We start from the raw sequence: 22689 nt of genomic DNA, 5'->3' as shown, positions 1-22689 counted from the left end.
GACCGCGCCTAACTTGTGCAAATGGGCTAAAAATCACCCCAGCGTTTCCTACACGTGGTGCATGTCACGCGTACGCGTCGATGGTCTTTTCTGCGAGTCACGCGGACGCGTCGGTCACGCGTACGCGTCGCTGAGCAAATCTTCAAATCACGCGTACGCGTCGGCATGAATATCTCCAAATCACGCGCACGCGTCAGGCACGCGTACGCGTTGCTCCTCGCAGCCATCTCCTTTGATTCTTGTTCTGCAGAAAACTCTGTCAAATTTCGCCGAATGCACCTAAAAAAATAATAAAATTACCCAAAACACAAAATAGAATCCATAGTGGCTAAAATGTAATTAATTCTTAATTAAACTCAACAATTTAAGTGCAAATTCACTAGGAAAAGATAGACAAGATGCTCACAGCATCAGAGGCGAAAAAGAAGGTCATTGTTGAGGTCATCGCTGCTGTCTTCATGAGAAGGTAAGATCGCCTTGCTCATCGATGAAGTTACTATTATTGATGTGTGTAGTAAGGGTGAAGTCATCATGTGTGCATGTGACAGTGTGGTGTAAACAGTGGTATAATGAGGTTTCAAAAATTGTTTTTAGAACGTCGTGTGTAGGACTAGTATGAGGGATTGTGTTAGGGCAACGGGGATTTCATTCATAAATTTTGAATCTATCTTAATACTGACACATAGTTGTCGTTGGTCAATTTCATATGGTTGATATTTTTGTGGTGCCGATTTTTCACCATGGAGGCAACTTCGTGAGAGGAAGTGATGGTGCCCTGGTTATCAAAATGGAAGAAGAAGTCCTAAGATAGACCTAGACTCTTGAATTCGGAACCTTGTAATGTTATTAAGGGTTTGGGATACCAGTCATATAATGCAGTATACTGGTATGATCCGACAAGTGCTGATATTGAGTCTGGGCTGAACGTGTTAACTGGGACGCAGGGATAAATGCAATGCGAGAGAACTTATTGAAGAACCAATAGACTCTTAAGTTCCACATATACTTTGATCACGCCGTTGGGAAGAAACGGCAACGTTTGTGCCTGAGGACTAATACATCCTCTTTCAAAAGTACAGCCTACGTGTCAGCCCGTAACTGCCAGGTCAGTGTCAGGATTGTCATATCAGCATTTTCTATCAAGGCCAACGGAATGAGTTAATGGAGAGATAAATTTATCCACATCTCAGAGGGGTCAAAAATATGATATATTTCTATTCTTGAAAACGAAAATATCCATAAAAAAAGGTTAAAAATCTATTTTCTTTATTTAATATTATAAAATTTAAATAAAAAATTATATTAATAAAAATAATAAAATTAAGAAACAAAATATATATAATTTTTTAATTTTTAATTTATATTTACTAATTTTTTACTAGAGATCTAAATTCTATATAATGAAGTTATGCAAACACGCAGAGAGACTGAGGAAGGGACGTAATGAAACGGTCGACGTTGAAAATATTATGGATTATCACTGCAGTACCGCTGCCGCAGTACAAATACAAACTCCTCGATTTCTTATGGAAACAAAGTAGTACAACCAACAACGTAGTTCGCGTTCGAAACAACGAATTCATCGAGGGCAATACCGGAAAAACATAAAAAGAAAAATGTACTAGAAAGTTTGACAAGAAAAAACCCAACCCTGTTTTCTCTGTTTCCTCTGTACGTTAAATTAAACAAACTTGCTGTTTCCCCAACAGCACCATTTGTCCATTTCTATAGTCTCCTACCTTCAAAGCTCATAAAAATATTAATACAATAATAATAAAGGGAAAAATATATTTAAAAAAAAGTCATTTTCATTTTATTGTATTTCCACTATCTCTTTTTCTTTCCTCTTAAATTGCATTTCTCTTAGTTTTTTTTTCCTTTTCAATTCTACTTTTTCTCTCATGGCGCCGAGTAGAAGCAGAGATGTGCAGCTGACTTCGATCGCCGGCGCCGCAGACGATGACGCCGGCGACTTGGAGGAGGTGCGGCTACTGGACTCCTACGATTCCCGCGACGGAATTGACGACGGCGGAATGAGGCGGATTCAGGTGAGGGTCACCGGGATGACCTGTGCTGCATGCTCCACCTCCGTCGAATCGGCTCTCTGCGCCGTCAACGGTGTAATTACCGCCTCCGTTGCTCTTCTTCAGAACAAAGCCGATGTAGTTTCAACCCAGCTCTGGTCAAGGTTGGTCTCTCTCTCTCTCTGAATTTTGTTTTTTGGGGTTTAACATTGTTTGAAGTGCTTGATCAACTTTTCCAATCAAATTGAGGTGGTGATAGTTCTTGACTTCTTGATTGAATGAATTGAATTCTGATCAAGTGATTTTGTAGTGACTTGAGTAGTTCTTCTACTATTCTACTTCTTATTTATCTTCCAATCTATTTTTTCGTTTTTTCCTTTTTACTTGTTTTTTTTTCGGGTTTTGTTAGAAGCATTTCTTAAATTTTCTATCTTAATTACACATTTCCATTTTAGAAATCTTAACTAGTGTCAGTGTCCATGGGTCTTGATACTGATAGCCATTTTGTTTATTTATTTTTAACCTTGATCGGTTGCTTACAAGTAACTAACTTTGGTTGATCATTTGATCCCTGTTGTTCTTGCCCGGATTTATTACTGTTTGGGGTCACGGAAGTTAATTTTAAAGTCTGTATTTGAAAATTATTATTGCTTTGGCTGCTGATAATTGCAATCATTTGTACTTCTAATCCATTTAAACTGCAACATGTAATACTTTGATATGTCTTCAGCTTCATTTTTCAGTCTTGGAAAACATATCCAATTCTATTCTCAGTGTAGTTAGTGTGTATGATTATTACTCATTACTTTCGCTTTTATATGTCACTATCTTTTTCTAGTATACCGTTGGTTGTATCCAGATACATTGATGAATTATATCCAGAGATGTTAATCCAACGATGTATGGAAAAATAACAGTGACATCAAAGGGAGAGTCTGGAATATTTTTTTGCAACCTCCACTCCCCCCCCCCACCCCCCCCCCCCCCCCCAAACAAAAATTTCTTTTATTCAGTGAAGTTTATTTTGAAATTTGTCATATTTCAGGATGAAGACATAAAAAATGCAATTGAAGATGCGGGGTTGAAGCAGAAATATTACCAAACCCAGCACAACTGGAAAGATGCCACATGGAACACTTGTGGGACAATTCATAATCGGAGGTATGACATGTGCGGCCTGTGTAAATTCCATGGAAGGCATTTGAGAGATCTTCCAGGGTCAAGAGGGCTGTAGTGGCTTTGGCTACTTCGTTAGGCGAAGTTGAATATGATCCGAGTGTAATAGGTAAAGATGATATAGTCAATGCAATTGAAGATGCTGGTTTTGAAGGTTCATTTGTTCAGCAGTGAACAGGATAAAGTAGTTTTTGAGGTGGTTGTGTGTATAGTCTGATTGACACTCAAGTTTTAGAAGGTGTGCTTGGCAGCATCAAAGGAGTAAGGCAGTTTCGTTTTGATCAGATATCAGGTCAATTGGATATTGTCTTTGATCCTGAAGTTCTCAGTCCTAGATACTTAGTTGATGGGATTGAAGGGAGAAGCAGTGGAAAATTTAAATTACGTGTTAGAAACCCTTATACAAGGATGGCTTCTAAAGATGTTGAGGAGAGCTCAGCTATGTTTCGGCTCTTCGTCTCTAGTTTGCTTCTTAGTGTGAGTGTTTTTAATTCTTCTTTTGATAATCTGTGTGTATGCTTCAAATAGTTACATTCTACTTCCATTTTCTTTATTTCTTTGAATCCAATGTGAATTCACTTGTTAGATCATGGCAGTGCTGATTGGATGGCTACTCATTTTAAGTGCAAACAGTTCTCTCTTCAAAAAAATCTTCACACAGAAATACTACGATTAAATCTGCGTTTGTATTCTTTTTTGTTTTTCAAAGAAAAAAGTCAGATTATCATCGTGAAAATACATATAAAGATTCAAACTAAGATTTGATATTGTTTCTCAAATGAAAAATCTTGATTTTCTTAAAAAACGAGTCTGTGCTATTTAACATTCATTTTTGGCTTGTTGCATGTCAGATTCCTCTCTTCTTCATGAAGCTAGTATGTCCTCATATACCAATGATATATTCTTTACTACTCCGGAGATGCGGGCCTTTCCTTATGGGTGATTGGTTGAAGTGGGGATTGGTGAGTATCATTCAATTTGTCATTGGGAAGCGTTTCTACATTGCTGCTGCCAGAGCTCTTAAAAATGGTTCGACAAACATGGATGTTCTAGTTGCTGTAGGAACTACTGCATCTTATACTTATTCTGTTTGTGCTCTTCTATATGGTGCTCTTACTGGATTTAGGGCTCCAGTATACTTTGAAACAAGTGCCATGCTCATAACATTTGTATTGTTGGGCAAGTATTTGGAATGCCTTGCCAAGGGGAAGACATCAGATGCCATCAAGAAGTTAGTAGAACTTGCTCCTGCAACAGCTTTATTGATTATCAAAGATAAAGGTACCTATCATCTTCAGTGTATGTCCTCTGTTTTCTTAAAGAAATGACATTAATCATCTTTGGCTTTGATTATCTTTATGTTTGCGTTGAAAACTCGTGATGGTGGTTATATGACTTTTCAAAATCAAAACTGAAAAGTTGACGATAATCAACTGTATTGATTAGGTGGTAGATCTATTGAAGAAAAGGAAATTGATTCCTTGCTCGTTCAACCTGGTGACATGCTAAAAGTTGTTCCTGGTACAAAGATTCCTGCCGATGGAATCGTTACTTGGGGATCAAGTTATGTCAATGAAAGCATGGTAACAGGGGAAGCTGTACCTGTTCAGAAGGAGGTGAATGCATCGGTGATTGGTGGTACAATAAATTTGCATGGTGTCCTTCACATTCAAGCTACCAAAGTAGGATCTGATACAGTTTTGAGTCAGATAATTAGTTTAGTTGAGACAGCACAGATGTCCAAAGCTCCAATTCAGAAATTTGCTGATTATGTTAGTATTCTGGCGCTTGAGCTGCATCATTCAAATTGCCCCCTCTTTCAAATAATAATAAAATTGTTTTTATTGTCAATATGCATATGCATTAAGTTAGATTTTCCCGATAAAACTTTATTCATATCATTGTTATCATGGCTTTATAAGGGAGGGATGACAATGCTTTGTTCGTGATGGGGGATGATAATTGTATTGCGATTTCTTTATATGTATATTTTGTCAAGTTAACCTCAGCCAAAAAATGATAAATTGAGTAGCAAGGAGTAAGATTTTACTAGTTCTCTGTTTGCCTTTCTTTTGGTATACTGGTGGATAAGCCTGTAGAGTTTAGGCGATCTTTTGAATGCTATCCTGACTTCTCTGCAGTTATCCATAAAATTAGGGTTTCTTTTACTTAATTACCAATTTCTTAGACTATGAAGAAATATTAGATTTTAACTCATGTACCATTCTCTTGGCATGCAGGTTGCAAGTATATTTGTTCCTACAGTTGTTTCTTTGGCATTATTGACATTTTTCTCTTGGTAAGGTCATCAAGTTAACTAGTTTTGTTATGTCAATAAGTGTTGATTTAGCGGTATGGTAGTTTATCCCTCTGTTTCTCTAAAAATGTTGATTCATTATCTGTAGGTATGGTGCTGGGTCTATTGGAGCTTATCCTGAGGAATGGCTGCCGGAAAATGGAAATCACTTTGTTTTTGCTCTAATGTTCTCAATAGCTGTCGTAGTGATTGCATGTCCCTGTGCGCTTGGCTTGGCAACACCAACAGCTGTCATGGTGGCGACAGGGGTTGGGGCTAACAATGGAGTGCTAATTAAAGGAGGAGATGCTTTGGAAAGAGCTCAGATGGTGAAGTATGTGATATTTGATAAAACAGGAACTCTGACACAAGGAAAAGCTAGTGTTACTACTGCCAAGACATTCACAGGAATGCAACGGGGAGAATTTCTCAGATTGGTGGCTTCTGCTGAGGTGAGTTTCAGTTCTTTTTATGATTGTTACTTCTTGTGATTCTGTGTTTTTATAATATTGTCACATGGTTCAGAATCTAGATTCAGGTGAAGTAATGGAGGACTTATAATTATGTGGGATATTTATACACTTCTTTATATCTTTTGAAGATCAATTATTGTAGCTTTTCCATTTCTTCATATATATTCAATTGCCAGAAATTTCAAATTAATTCATTTCATTTTTATGATTCAGGCTAGCAGTGAACATCCACTGGCACAAGCAATAGTAGAATATGCACGTCATTTTCATTTCTTTGATGACTCTTCTGCTTCTGATGGTACCCAAAATGGTGCCAAGGAGTTGAAATCTGGGTGGCTTTTTGATGTCTCAGATTTCATTGCTCTTCCTGGAAGAGGTGTTCAATGCCTTATAGATGGGAAACCTATTTTGGTAGTTTCTTTAACCATTGCAGTCCATATCTTTAAATATTGTTTACTTTTCTTCATCTTTCCCAAGAGTTTCTTATTGGAGGCAGTCTGTTGTCAACAGGTTGGTAACAGGAAGCTCATGGCAGAAAGTGGCATAGATATCTCAGATGAAGTGGAAAATTTTGTGGTAGAGCTGGAAGAAAGTGCAAGGACAGGGGTACTAGTAGCATATGATGATATAATAATTGGAGTCTTGGGGATTTCAGATCCACTAAAGAGAGAAGCATCTGTAGTTATAGAAGGGCTCCAGAAAATGGGTGTCAGACCTGTTATGGTTACAGGAGATAACCGGAGAACTGCTCGCGCTGTGGCCAAGGAGGTCTGTATATACTCTTCTAATATGATTTTATTTATGTTGCTGTTAAAACTTGGCATTTTGGCAACTCTCCTAGTGTATTTTCAAGGCTATTGTTCTAGTGTATTTGTATAAATTTTATAAACCAATTTGAAATGTAAAGATGTCTGTCTAAGCTTTTTCAACCATAAAAAACAAAGTGGTAAAATGACTTTTTTGAAAATTGGAAACCACCCCCCCCCCCTCCCCCCCTTAGTGATTTTGGTGTGTGTGGCAGGACAAACTTAACTCTAATTGTGGACAAGCATAATTGGAATTAGTTGATGAATGGGAAGTATACTTTGACTTATGTTCTGGCCTTGCTTCAATAGGCCTACAGTTGATTTTTCTTATTTATAAATCATATCTATGATAGTAATAATTGAAGGAAATTGTATGACTTCTAACTATAAATAATTAGTATAAGATTATTGAGCTCTCCATTGTGAATCATAAAAAGATGCCTTTGAAGCAAAACCAGTATTCATGCCCAACTGTCTTGTAACTTAATTATATGAGATAGAACTTGATGTATTAATCAAACCTTGAATAACAAAAGTCTTGTATGACAGGTTGGCATCCAAGATGTTAGGGCAGAGGTTATGCCTGCTGGAAAAGCTGATGTTGTTCAATCATTCCAAAAAGACGGAAGCATAGTAGCAATGGTTGGTGATGGTATCAATGACTCTCCTGCATTAGCTGCTGCTGATGTTGGTATGGCAATAGGGGCTGGAACAGATATTGCAATAGAAGCTGCTGATTACGTGTTGATGCGAAACAACTTGGAAGACGTGATCACCGCCATTGATCTTTCCCGGAAGACCTTCTCCCGTATTCGGTTGAACTATGTATTTGCAATTGTGTATAATGTTGTGGCTATACCAGTTGCTGCTGGGGCTTTGTATCCTTCACTGAGGATCAAGCTGCCACCATGGGTTGCTGGTGCATGCATGGCTCTATCTTCTGTAAGTGTTGTATGTTCTTCTTTGCTTCTCAGAAGATATAGAAGACCCAGACTTACTCAAATACTTGAAATAGTTGTAGAGTAATAGGAAAACTAGCTGAGAATAATAATGTGTTTAATTATCTAAGGATAGAAATGAGTTTGGTTGGAACTTATAATTCCAGTTTTGTGGTTGATCCTTGATTTCATGAACTTTCTGTGGTGCCGATGTAATTGTAGATGGCTAGATGCCAATTTAGTTGTAATTGTAAATCTAAATGTGTTGTACTTCAACTGTAGTTGTGTGTACCTGTACTATTGGAAAGTTTTCAAGTACATCGGAACACCAGTGATTCAGTAATTTTTAACCGTTGATCTTAATTATATATATTATATATATTTTTTATAATTAAAATCAATGGTTAAAAGTTACTGAAACAGCAGTATATCAGTACACTTGACAATTTTTCTGTACTATTATCTTTTCCCGAAAGGACATGCACAAATGTCAGTTAGATTTGTCAGGATCCTTACTAGCTTTTTCTCAGAAAAAAACATACTGATCCTAAAATATTTATTTTCAGAATATTTTGTAATTCCTTCTATATCAAACATAAAAATGAATATTTTAAAAAAATTATATTTTTTAACAAAATATATTTATAAAAGACCTAATTAAAAGTTTGTATTTAATATAGAAATTTAATTACACATTTTTAAATTATAAAAGTTTAATTAAAAATTTGATAAAATTATAAAGATTAACATAATAATTAAACTTTAAAGATACAATATTGTATGTTGTAACATCAAATTTAAAAATTAATATAGTCTAAGATAATGAAAGCATGCTATCTTAGTATCTTATATGGGAAAGTTATTTTGATTTGGGGCTAGATGAATAGGAAACCGAATGGACTATAAGCTTTCTAAACTTGAAGTGTAGTTGTGTACTTACTACTTAGTGCCCAAAAAAAAAAATTGATGTGTACTTCTTTTGTGAGTAATCTACTAATCTCTCTGAATTTGAATACTCATGCTTATTTATCCAAGATAAAATAAAATATTTTTCAGCTGCTTGCCTCACCACAAAAAATTTCAGTCTTTGTAGTTTGTGTCAGTAGTGGTTCTATTCTTATAGGTTAAGGGGAAAAAAAAACCCGGAACTATTGTCACAATACTCTTCAATTGTTAGAAATTGAGTCAACAATCTCAAGTGCTAAAACAAAGTAGCACCATATATGACAACAAACTCAATTGCATAGTGACGGAAGCTGTCTTTTTTAATTTTAATTTAATCTCTTGTTTTTATAAAATTCTAAAACCAAAAAAATTTAATTATTTTGTTCATCTCTATAATTTTGTCAAATTTTTTATTAGATTTTTACATTTTTTCTTTTATTTAAATTTCTAAATCAATATTTTTTTTTGTTAATTAGATTCCTCATGACAGCGAACATTACAAAAAACGTTAAGAAAGAGTAAATTTACTATTATACTTATCGTTTATCCTATACAAATCACTTATACTCAATAGGATTTTGACTCTCCTCGCCTCTCCCTAATCTTTCTCTTCCTCTATTTGCTTCTCATACGTTGTGAATACTCATGGATTTAAGCCAACTATCTTCAGAAAACTCTAGCTTCAAAAGCTTGATCAAGAGAAGATACTTTTATTTTTGTGGCGAGACAGTTGTTGTTATGTCTTCTTTGACAGTGACAAGTCATGGAAGGAAGTATGTTACTTGTGGGAGGATGCCAAAATGTAACTTCTTTGATTAAATTGATGATAAATAAGATCAGAAGAATGAATGGTTGAAGCAAAAGAAAATGAAGGTTCGTTACTTTTGTGGAGACACCCTCATTCTCTGGAATTCAAGTATATCAAGAAATTTGAATAGAAGATTCATTTCTTGTCCTAACAGGAGATGCAAGTTTTTGAGTGGGTTGATGAAGAAGGAAAAAGAAAATTTTCTGGTGATGATGGATTAATGAGTTCACAGTAAGATTTTAGAAGGGTTAGAGAATTGGAGAGATAAGAAAGGAAGATGGATCGATTAAGTGTGGACCTAAAGACATTAGATGTGGAAATTGAACAAATAGATGCTTGTGTAGAGAAGTTGTGTAGTGACTAGTGAGATGAGTTCTGTCCAAAAATAACTTGACAGATTGAAAGACAATATAAAAAAGTAAAACAACATGCAAATTATGTTGATATTATTTTTTGATGCGTTGATTGTTACAGTCTTATATAGAAGGGTGTAGAAATTATGATTTTCTTATATAATTTAGGCTATCATAAGAATGTAATAGTTTATGAAATTGAAAATGTATTGTTTATTATGAATGCAAGATACATTTTCTGTTGTTTAATTTCTTCCAATGAATATTATTCTTTTGCTATTTAATATGTATGAAAAATATGATACAGAGCAATATATAGTCACAACAAAAATAGAATTAAATTATGGCCAATGTATATAAAAAGTATTTTTGCATTATATATTTCAAGAGATCTAGATAGTCACAAAATAATAGTAATCCACCCATATAATAGCAACATTAAAAGTGGTCCATATCATAAACAAAATAGTGTCTAAGGTCATAATATAATCAAAATATTTTACATAATAATATTACATAGTTAAAAAAAAACCTAAAGAGTTTGAAGCCTCAATCAAGTATGGGGTTTTTATTTGTTCAGATAGTTGATTTGTTGTCTTTCTAACTCCTAGCTTGAGTTCTCCACTCTTTCTTATATCAAAGACTTTGGTCTTAGACAATGATTAATATGTTAGTGCAGCTGGAATAGGTGATTAAAATGGTGGTGCAGTGATTAGAGCTGGTTTAGCTGATGGTACATGGATATTTGGTAGCTGAGATGATGGTGTAGTGATGAAAATTGGCTGAGATTCTGGTACAAGGATGTTTGGTGACTAAGATAGTGATGCAGGAATGGGAGCTGGCTGAGATGCTGCTACAATTCTCCCCCTACCCCTTCTTCTACCATCCTTATTGCTTTTCATTTGCTTCTTCCTCTAACCACCCTAGATCCAGTAGCAATAGATTTATTTGGTGTAGGAGTAGGAGTAGCATCAAATCTATTCAATGCAGCAGCATTACCAGATTGAACATTAGCAGCAACACCAGCTCTATTTTCAGCAGTAGAGTTAGATCCTTGTGTGTCTTTGGCTTCAGGAGCTGCAACAATAAAAGACAATTACTAATAGTTTATTCAACACATCACCAAATTAAATGAACAACCAATACCAATCAAAATAGAATTTGGGTAGTGTCTCTTGTTGTGTTCACAACTATTCGACCTAAATACTCTAATCCGTGTCTGGTATCAACAAAATTTTTGCCGTGACGAACCTCAATGGGAAAGTCCAAATCTCTCATAACTATATGAATAAATAAAAAATGCAACAATATAAATCTCTATTCAAGCATTTTCAGAAAAAAAAAGAAGTTCAAATAAAATAGAGAATGATAAATCTCTCAAAAATCCACATACAAAAAACAGGAAAATATTTTAGTGAATCACAAGGGTAAATATTGTCTTACCTAAAAACAACAGAAACAACTTCAATAATGGCGGTGACAATGGAAAAGTGACACCCTCAAGCAATGTTTTAGTGGCAGAATTGCACTCAGGTGGCAATGGTGTGCTCAACGAAAGGACGGAGGATGGAGTGAAGGAGAAGGGTTTTTGTCTAAGTGTGAGAACAATGAGTGAGAAAGTGGTGGACGAAATTGTGATCCATGTTCTAATTATTTTGAGATGAAGGCTTCTAAGGGGCACCAGTTGAATTCACAACTCCGTTCAACTAACCAGCAAGTGTACTGGGTCGTCCAAGTAATAAACCTTACGTGAGTAAGGGTCGAATCCACAGAAATTGTTGGTATGAAGCAAGCTATGGTCACCTTGTAGATCTCAGTCAGGCGGATTAAATCTGTTTATGGTGAGTTCGAAAATTAATAATAAAAAGAAAATAAAAAGGGATAGAATACTTATGCAGATTCGTGCATAGGAATTTCAGTTAAGTATGTGAAGATGCTGCATGGCTCAAGGACGCCTGCTCTCCTACTGCTTCTACTCAATCCTTCTTACTCCTTTCCATGGCAAGCTTTGTATAGGGGTTCACCATCAGCGGTGGCTACTTTCAATCCTCTCGGGAAAATGATCCTATGCGGTTGTCAGTCGCACGGCTAATCGTCTGGAGGCATCACCCATGGTTGATGGCTACATCCCATCCTCGCAATGAAAACTAATGCTCACGCATTCTGTCACAGTACGGCTAATCACTGGTTGGTTCCCGCTCCTACTGGAATAGAATCCCTTGATTCTTTTGCGTCTGTCACTAACGCCCAGCACTTGCAAGTTTGAAGCACGTCACAGTCATTCATTACCGGAATCCTACTCGGAATACCACAGACAAGGTTAGACTTTCCGGATTCCCAGGATCCTACTCGGAACACCACAGACAAGGTTGGACTTTCCGGATCCTCATAAATGCCGCCATCTATCTAGCTTATACCACGAAGATTCTGTTGGGGAATCTAAGAGATACACATTCAAGCTTTGTTGCATGTAGAACGGAAGTGGTTGTCAATCACGCGCGTTCATGAGTGAGAATAATAATGAGGGTTATTTACTCATCGTATTCATCATGTTCTTGGGTGCGAATGGATATCTTGGAATAAGAATAAGATAGAAACCGAATAAAAGATGGTAGAATTTCATTAATACTTGAGGTACAGCAGAGCTCCACACCCTTAATCTATGGTGTGCAGAAACTCCACCGTTGAAAATACATAAGTAAAAGGTTCAGGCATGGCCGAATGGCCAGCCCCCTAAACGTGATCAATAGTCTCTTAGGATGAAGAATAAAACAAAACTGAGACCAAAGATGTCCAATACAATAGTAAATCATCCTATTTATAATAAACTAGCTCCTAGGGTTTACATGAGTAAGTAATTGATGCATAAATTCACTTCCGGGGCCCACTTGGTGTATGCTTGGGCTGAGCTTGATCAATCCACGAGCTGAGGCTTCTCTTGGAGTTGAACTCCGAGTTATGACGTGTTTTGGGCGTTCAACTCCGGAACATGATGTTTTTCTGGCGTTTAACTCCAGAAAGCAGCATGTACTTGGCGTTCAACGCCAAGTTACGTCGTCATTCTTCGAATAAAGTATGAACTATTATATATTGCTGGAAAGCCCTGGATGTCTACTTTCCAACGCCGTTGAGAGCGCGCCATTTGGAGTTCTGTAGCTCCAGAAAATCCATTTCGAGTGCAGGGAGGTCAGAATCCAACAGCATCAGCAGTCCTTTTGTCAGCCTTTTCCAGAGTTTTGCTCAAATCCCTCAATTTCAGTCAGAATTTACCTGAAATCACAGAAAAATACACAAACTCATAGTAAAGTCCAGAAATGTGAATTTAACATAAAAACTAATGAAAACATCCCTAAAAGTAGCTTGAACTTACTAAAAACTACCTAAAAACAATGCCAAAAAGCGTATAAATTATCCGCTCATCACGACACCAAACTTAAATTGTTGCTTGTCCCCAAGCAACTGAAAATCAAATAGGATAAAAAGAAGAGAATATACTATAAATTCAGAAATATCAATGAATATTAATTAATTAAATGAGCGGGACTTGTAGCTTTTTGCTTCTGAACAGTTTTGGCATCTCACTTTTTCCTTTGTAGTTTAGAGGGATTGGCGTCTCTCAGGAACTCAGAATTTGGGATAGTGTTATTGACTTTCCTAGTTGAGCATGTTGATTCTTGAACACAGCTACTTATGAGTCTTGGCCGTGGCCCTAAGCACTTTGTTTTCCAGTATTACCACCGGATATATAAATGCCACAGACACATAACTGGGTGAACCTTTTCAGATTGTGACTTAGCTTTGCTAAAGTCCCCAATTAGTGGTGTCCAGAGCTCTTAAGCACACTCTTTTGCTTTGGATCACGACTTTAACCATTCAGTCTCAAGCTTTTAACTTGGACCTTCATGACACAAGCACATGGTTTAGGGACAGCTTGATTTAGCCGCTTAGGCCTAGATTTTAATTTCCTTGGGCCCTCCTATCCATTAATGCTCAAAGCCTTGGATCTTTGCTTTTAAAATTTTCGCCCCCTTTTTTTTTTTACTGCTTTTTCTTGCTTCAAGAATCAATTTTATGATTTTTCAGATCATCAATAACATTTCTCTTTGTTCATCATTCTTTCAAGAGCCAACAATTTTAACACTCATAAACAACAAGATCAAAAGACATATGCACTGTTCAATCATTCATTCAGAAAACAAAAATTATTGTCACCACATCAATATAATTGAATTAAATTCAATAATAATTTCGAAAATTATGTACTTCTTGTTCTTTTGAATTAAAATATTTTTCTTTTAAGAGAGGTGAAGGACTAATGGATTTTATTTATAGCTTTAAGGCATGGTTACATACTAATGATCATGAAATAAAGATACAAAACATAGATAAACACCATATTAAAAACCGAAAACAGAAAGAAATAAAGAACAAGGAATGAATCCACCTTTAGTGGCGTCTTCTTCTTGAAGGACCAATGGTGTTCTTCAACTCTTCTATGTCCCTTCCTTGCCTTTGTTGCTCCTCCCTCATTGCTCTTTGATCTTCTCTTATTTCTTGGAGAATGATGGAGTGCTCATGATGTTCCACCCTTAACTGTTCAACATTATGGCTCAAATCTTCTAAGGAGGTATTGAGTTGCTCCCAATAGTTGTTGGGGGGAAAGTGCATTCTTTGAGGCATTTGTTGATGATGAACTTCCTCATGTTCTCCTTGAGGGCCGTGAGGAACTTCTCTTGTTTGCTCCATCCTTTTCTTGGTGATGGGCTTGTCTTCTTCAATGGAGACATCTCCATCTATGATAACTCCGGCTGAGTAACATAGATGACATATAAGGTGGGGGAAGGCTAGCCGTGCCATGTATGAAGGCTTGTCGGCTATTTTGTAGAGTTCATTGGAGATGACTTCATGAACTTCCACTTCCTCTCCTATCATGATGCTATGAATCATGATGGCCCGATCCACAGTAACTTCAGATCGGTTGCTTGTAGGGATGATGGATCTTTGGATGAACTCCAACCATCCTCTAGCTACAGGCTTGAGGTCCAGTCTTCTTAGTTGGACTGGCTTGCCTTTGGAGTCTATTCTCCATTGGGCGCCTTCCACACATATGTCCATTAGGACTTGGTCCAACCTTTGATTAAAGTTGACCCTTCTTGTGTAGGGGCGTTCATCACCTTGCATCATGGGTAAGTGAAACGCCAACCTCACATTTTCCGGACTAAAATCTAAGTATTTCCCCCGAACCATTGTGAGATAGTTCTTTGGATTCGGGTTCATACTTTGATCATGGTTCCTAGTGATCCATGCATTGGCATAGAACTCTTGAACCATCAATATTCCAACTTGTTGCATGGGATTGGTTATGACTTCCCACCCTCTTCTTTGGATCTCATGTCGGATTTCCGGATACTCATTCTTTTTGAGCTTGAAAGGGACCTCGGGGATCACCTTCTTCTTTGCCACAACATCATAGAAGTGGTCTTGATGGCTTTTGGAGATGAATCTCTCCTTCTCCCATGACTCGGAGGTGGAAGCTTTTGCTTTTCCTTTCCCTTTTCTTGAGGAAACTCCGGCCTTAGGTGCCATTGGTAATGGAAAAACAAAAAAAGCTTATGCTTTTACCACACCAAACTTAAAATTTGCTCGTCCTCGAGCAATAAAAGAAAAGAAGAGTAGAAGAGGAAGAAGAGAATTTGGAAGAGAGGGAGAGAAGTGGTTCGGCTATATGGGTGAAGAAGGGGTTTGTGTTGTGTGAAAATGAAGAAGAAAGGAAGGGTATTTATAGGGAGAGGGAGGGTGGGAGTTCGGCCATTTTGGGTGGGAATGGGTGGGAAATTAATTTGAATTTTATGAAGGTAGGTGGGGTTTATGGGGAAGAGTGGGTTGATGTGAATGGTGAATGGGGTAATTGGGAAGAGGAATTGAGGTGATTAATGAAGAAGATTGGGAATTGTGACATGGGGAAATCACATCACAAAAACTAGGATTGGGAAGTAAAGTGGGAATATGTTAGGTGGGGATCCTGTGGGGTCCACAGATTCTGAGGTGAAAACAAATACCATTCCTTCACCATATAGGCATGTAAAATGCCTTCATGCATCATTCTGGCGTTCAAACGCCCATTGATGCACGTTCTGGGCGTTCAACGCCCATGTAATGCATGTTTCTGGCGTTGAACGCCAGTTTCATGCTTGTTCCTGGCGTTCAGCGCCAGTTTGTCCTCTCTGTGCACCATCCTGGCGTTTAACGCCAGGTTGTTGCTTGTTTTGGGCATTCAGCGCCAGAATGGTGCTCTGTTCTGGCGTTGAACGCCAGAAAGATGCACCTTGCTGGCGTTGAACGCCAGTCTGCGCTACCTCCAGGGTGGAAATTTTTTTCTTCTGTTTTTGACTCTGTTTTTAATTTTTCGATTTTTTTCGTGACTCCTCATGATCATGTACCTAATTAAACACAAAAATAACAAAGAAACAAAATAAAATAAAATTAGATAATTAAAATTGGGTTGCCTCCCAACAAGCGCTTCTTTAATGTCAATAGCTTGACAGTGGCTCTCATGGAGCCACAAGGTGATCAGGTCAATGTTAGTGTGTAGTCCCAACACCAAACTTAGAGTTTGGATATGGGGTTTGAACACCAAACTTAGAGTTTGGTTGTGGCCTCACAACACCAAACTTAGAGTTTGACTGTGTGGGCTCTTCTTGACCTTGAACTGAGAGAAGCTCTTCATGCTTACTCTCTTTTGTCACAGAGGGATGGCCATATGCTTTAAGTACAAGGTATTCATCATTCAATTGAAGAACTAATTCCCCTCTGTTGACATTTATCACAGCTCCTGCTGTGGCTAGGAAAGGTCTTCCTAGGATGATGCATTCATCATCGTCTTTCCTAGTATCTAGGATTATAAAATCAGTAGGGATGTAAAGGCCTTCAACCTTTACTAACACGTCCTCTACTATTCCATATGCTTGCCTCACTGACTTATCTGCCAATTGTAATGAGAACAAAGCAGGTTGTACCTCAATGATCCCCAGCTTCTCCATTACAGAGAGTGGCATAAGATTTATCCCTGACCCCAGATCACATAGAGCTTTTTCAAAGCTCATGGTGCCAATGGTGCAAGGTATTAAGAACTTGCCAGGATCTTGCTTCTTTTGAGGTAGAGTTCTCTGAATCCAAGTATCTAGTTCACTAATGAGCAAGGGAGGTTCACTTTCCCAAGTCTCATTACCAAACAATTTGGCATTCAGCTTCATGATAGCTCCTAAATATTGAGCCATTTGCTCTCCAGTCACATCTTCATCTTCTTCAGAGGATGAATATTCTTCAGAGCTCATGAATGGCAGAAGGAGATTTAATGGAATCTCTATGGTCTCTATATGAGCCTCAGATTCCTCTGGATCCTTAATAGGAAACTCCTTCTTGCTTGAGGGACGTCCCAGGAGGTCTTTCTCACTAGGATTTTCGTCCTCCTCCTCCCTAGTACATTCGGCCACTTTGATTAAATCAATGGCCTTGCATTCTCCTTTTGGATTCTCTTCTGTATTGCTTGGGAGAATACTGGGAGGAGTCTCAATAACCTTCTTACTCAGCTGGCCTACTTGTGCCTCCAAATTTCTAATGGAGGATCTGGTTTCATTCATGAAACTGAAAGTGGCCTTTGACAGATCAGAGACTATATTGGCTAAATTAGAATTATTTTGTTCAGAATTCTCTGTCTGTTGCTGAGAAGATGATGGATATGGCTTACTATTGTTCAGCCTGTTGCGTCCACTATTGTTAAAACCTTGTTGAGGTTTTTGTTGATCCTTCCAGGAGAAATTTGGATGATTTCTCCATGATGAGTTATAGGTGTTTCCATAAGGTTCACCTAAGTAATTAACCTCTGCCATGGCAGGGTTCTCAGGATCATAAGCTTCTTCAGAAGCTACCTCTCTAGTACTGTTGGATGCATGTTGCAATCCATTCAAATTTTGAGAGATTATGTTGACCTGTTGAGTCAACATTTTGTTCTGAGCCAATATGGCATTCAGAGCATCAATTTCAAGAACTCCTTTCTTCTGAGGCACCCCATTGTTCACGAAATTCCTCTCAGAAGTGTACATGAATTGGTTGTTTGCAACCATGTCAATGAGTTCCTGAGCCTCTTCATGCGTTTTCTTCAAGTGAATAGATCCACCTGCAGAATGATCCAATGACATTTTTGAAAATTCAGAAAGACCATAATAGAATATATCTAATATGGTCCATTCTGAAAACATGTCAGATGGACATCTTTTGGTCAGCTGCTTATATCTTTCCCAAGCTTCATAGAGGGATTCACCATCTTTTTGTTTGAAGGTTTGAACATCCACTCTCAGCTTGCTCAGCTTTTGAGGAGGGAAGAATTTATCCAAGAAGGCAGTGACCAGCTTATCCCATGAGTCCAGGCTATCCTTGGGTTGTGAATCCAACCATACTCTAGCTCTGTCTCTTACAGCAAAAGGGAAAATCATGAGTCTGTAGACTTCAGGATCAACCCCATTCGTCTTTACAGTCTCACAGATCTGCAAGAATTCAGTTAAAAACTGATAAGGATCTTCAGATGGAAGTCCATAAAACTTGCAGTTTTGTTGCATTAAAGCAACTAGTTGAGGCTTAAGCTCAAAGTTATTGGCTCCAATGGCAGGAATGGAGATGCTTCTTCCATCAAACTTGGACATTGGTTTTGTAAAGTCACCAAGCATTCTCCTTGCATTATTATTATTATTTTCGGCTGCCATATCCTCTTCCTGTTCAAAAATTTCTGAAAGGTTATTTCTGGATTGTTGTAATTTAGCTTCTCTTAATTTTCTCTTCAGAGTCCTTTCAGGTTCTGGATCTGCTTCCACAAGAATGTTCTTATCCTTGCTCCTGCTCATATGATAAAGAAGAAGGCACAGAAAAATAATAATAATAATAGAGATCCTTTATACCACAGTATAGGGATCCCTGTGTGAGTAGAAGAAGAGGTAGAGACAAAGAATGTAATATAATGGAAGAAACACAACTGTGAGGATGGCAGAGATGTGAGATGAGATGTTAGGATATAAATGAATAAATAGAATAAGATGGGGGAGGGATAATTTTCGAAAATTATTTTGAAAAAGAGTTAGTGATTTTTGAAAATTAAAGATAAAATGTAATTAAAATTAAAACATAAAACAATTAATTAATTAAAAAGAATTTTTGAAAAAGTGATGAGATATTTTCGAAAATTAGAGAGGGAAAAGTAGTTAGGTGGTTTTGAAAAAGTTAAGAAACAAACAAAAAGTTAGTTAGTTGATTGAAAAAGATTTTAAATCAAAATTTGAAAAAGATAAGAAGATAAGAAGTTAGATAAGATATTTTGAAATCAAATTTTAAAAAATATAATATTTTGAAAAGGATAAGATAAAAAGATAAGATAAAAGTTTTAAGAAAAAGATATTTTGAAAAAGAATTAATTTTCAAAATGACTTAACTAACAAGAAACTACAAGATAAGATTCTAGAATTTAAAGATTGAACTTTTCTTAACAAGAAAGTAACAAATTTCAAATTTTTGAACCAATCACATTAATTGTTAGCATATTTTCGAAAATTAGATATAAAAGATAAGAAAAAGATTTTTGAAAAATAATTTTTAAAATTTTCAAAAATAATAAAATAAATAAAAAAATGAAAAAGATATGATTTTTGAAAAAGATTTTGAAAAGATAAGAATTTTAAAATTGAAATTTTGACTTAACTTATAAGAAACAACTAATTTTGAAAATTTTTGACCAAGTCAACCCAAAAATTTCGAAAATTGGAGGGAAATAAGGAAAAGATATTTTTGATTTTTAAATTTTTAAAGAAAAACACAAAAATGACCCAAAACATGAAAATTTTGGATCAAGACACAAGATGCATGCAAGAATGCTATGAATGTCAAGATGAACACCAAGAACACTATGAAGATCATGATGAACATCAAGAACATAATTTTGAAAATTTTTTGATGCAAAGAAAACATGCAAGACACCAAACTTAGAAATCTTTAATGCATGGAAAATATGAATGCAAAAATGCACATGAAAAACAACAAACAATGCAAAACAAGAAAACATCAAGATCAAACAAGAGGACTTATCAAGAACAACTTGAAGATCATGAAGAACACTATGAATGCATGGGATTTTCGAAAAAAAATGCAAGAAAAATTTTAAAAGCATGCAATTGACACCAAACTTAAAAATTGACTCAAGACTCAAACAAGAAACACAAAATATTTTTGATTTTTATGATTTTCTAATTTTTTTGGATTTTTATTTTTTTTTTCGAAAATAAAGTAGGAAAAGCGAAAAAGGAAAAGAAAAATTTTTAAAAAAAATTTTGAAAAGAAAATTACCTAATCTGAGCAACAAGATGAACCGTCAGTTGTCCATACTCGAACAATCCCCGGCAACGGCGCCAAAAACTTGGTGGACGAAATTGTGATCCATGTTCTAATTATTTTGAGATGAAGGCTTCTAAGGGGCACCAGTTGAATTCACAACTCCGTTCAACTAACCAGCAAGTGTACTGGGTCGTCCAAGTAATAAACCTTACGTGAGTAAGGGTCGAATCCACAGAGATTGTTGGTATGAAGCAAGCTATTGTCACCTTGTAGATCTCAGTCAGGCGGATTAAATCTGTTTATGGTGAGTTCGAAAATTAATAATAAAAAGAAAATAAAAAGGGATAGAATACTTATGCAGATTCGTGCATAGGAATTTCAGTTAAGTATGTGAAGATGCTGCATGGCTCAAGGACGCCTGCTCTCCTACTGCTTCTACTCAATCCTTCTTACTCCTTTCCATGGCAAGCTTTGTATAGGGGTTCACCATCAGCGGTGGCTACTTTCAATCCTCTCGGGAAAATGATCCTATGCGGTTGTCAGTCGCACGGCTAATCGTCTGGAGGCATCACCCATGGTTGATGGCTACATCCCATCCTCGCAGTGAAAACTAATGCTCACGCACTCTGTCACAGTACGGCTAATCACTGGTTGGTTCCCGCTCCTACTGGAATAGAATCCCTTGATTCTTTTGCGTCTGTCACTAACGCCCAGCACTTGCAAGTTTGAAGCACGTCACAGTCATTCATTACCGGAATCCTACTCGGAATACCACAGACAAGGTTAGACTTTCCGGATTCCCAGGATCCTACTCGGAACACCACAGACAAGGTTGGACTTTCCGGATCCTCATAAATGCCGCCATCTATCTAGCTTATACCACGAAGATTCTGTTGGGGAATCTAAGAGATACACATTCAAGCTTTGTTGCATGTAGAACGGAAGTGGTTGTCAATCACGCGCGTTCATGAGTGAGAATAATAATGAGGGTTATTTACTCATCGTATTCATCATGTTCTTGGGTGCGAATGGATATCTTGGAATAAGAATAAGATAGAAACCGAATAAAAGATGGTAGAATTTCATTAATACTTGAGGTACAGCAGAGCTCCACACCCTTAATCTATGGTGTGCAGAAACTCCACCGTTGAAAATACATAAGTAAAAGGTTCAGGCATGGCCGAATGGCCAGCCCCCTAAACATGATCAATAGTCTCTTAGGATGAAGAATAAAACAAAACTGAGACCAAAGATGTCCAATACAATAGTAAATCATCCTATTTATAATAAACTAGCTCCTAGGGTTTACATGAGTAAGTAATTGATGCATAAATTCACTTCCGGGGCCCACTTGGTGTATGCTTGGGCTGAGCTTGATCAATCCACGAGCTGAGGCTTCTCTTGGAGTTGAACTCCGAGTTATGACGTGTTTTGGGCGTTCAACTCCGGAACATGATGTTTTTCTGGCGTTTAACTCCAGAAAGCAGCATGTACTTGGCGTTCAACGCCAAGTTACGTCGTCATTCTTCGAATAAAGTATGGACTATTATATATTGCTGGAAAGCCCTGGATGTCTACTTTCCAACGCCGTTGAGAGCGCGCCATTTGGAGTTCTGTAGCTCCAGAAAATCCATTTCGAGTGCAGGGAGGTCAGAATCCAACAGCATCAGCAGTCCTTTTGTCAGCCTTTTCCAGAGGTTTGCTCAAATCCCTCAATTTCAGTCAGAATTTACCTGAAATCACAGAAAAACACACAAACTCATAGTAAAGTCCAGAAATGTGAATTTAACATAAAAACTATTGAAAACATCCCTAAAAGTAGCTTGAACTTACTAAAAACTACCTAAAAACAATGCCAAAAAGCGTATAAATTATCCGCTCATCAGAAAGCTAGTTTTGTCTTTATGAAAATAGAAGGGGAGTGACAATTAAGGATTTAGAAAAAAGTTAGGGTTTTGCAGGTACCACACCCACCTCCTTACGAGGAACTCAGACAGGCGGCACCTCGACATATCAGGTCGGATGCTACCACACAAAGAGATCTGGACCTCACGTTCGGGCCCAAATCAACGTTTCAGGTAACCCTCAAAATATTGGCACCGTTGTCAGGGACCTGGGAATTGACATTCCATGACGGACAATCACTTTGAAGACGGACGCACCGCGTCGGAATTGGATCCCGAGTACCAAGACACGGTCAACAATGACCAAGCTCTCATGGTACCTCCTCCAATAACGAAAAAACCACACGGTGAAGGCACCTCAGAAGGTCATCACAGCAGAAGGATCCCCTCCGAGGTTCGTCACCCGGAAGAAGAATAACAACCACATTCTATTGACTTCATTAGACTGCTACAGGGACATCATGGCCGACTTGAACAACTAGAACATGAGTTAGAACGATAATAGAAAGCAGAGAGAAACCTGAAAATAGAAATCAAATGACGAAGAGAGCTGTAGGAAAAGCTCACAAAGCTGGAATCTGACATCCGAGAG

The 22689-nt window shown here is 37.3% G+C and overlaps 1 pseudogene; it reads left to right on the top strand.

The window, feature by feature from the left end:
- The first annotated feature begins 1861 nt into the window (after positions 1-1861).
- Positions 1862-8210, top strand: LOC112796512 (copper-transporting ATPase RAN1-like; annotated as a pseudogene).
- The last annotated feature ends 14479 nt before the right edge of the window (positions 8211-22689 follow it).

This window comes from Arachis hypogaea, chromosome 4, assembly GCF_003086295.3.
Source record: "Arachis hypogaea cultivar Tifrunner chromosome 4, arahy.Tifrunner.gnm2.J5K5, whole genome shotgun sequence".
Classification (NCBI taxonomy): Eukaryota; Viridiplantae; Streptophyta; class Magnoliopsida; order Fabales; family Fabaceae; genus Arachis; species Arachis hypogaea.
The sequence above is the reverse complement of the archived record's forward strand: the minus strand, read 5'-3'. Positions and strand labels throughout refer to the sequence as shown.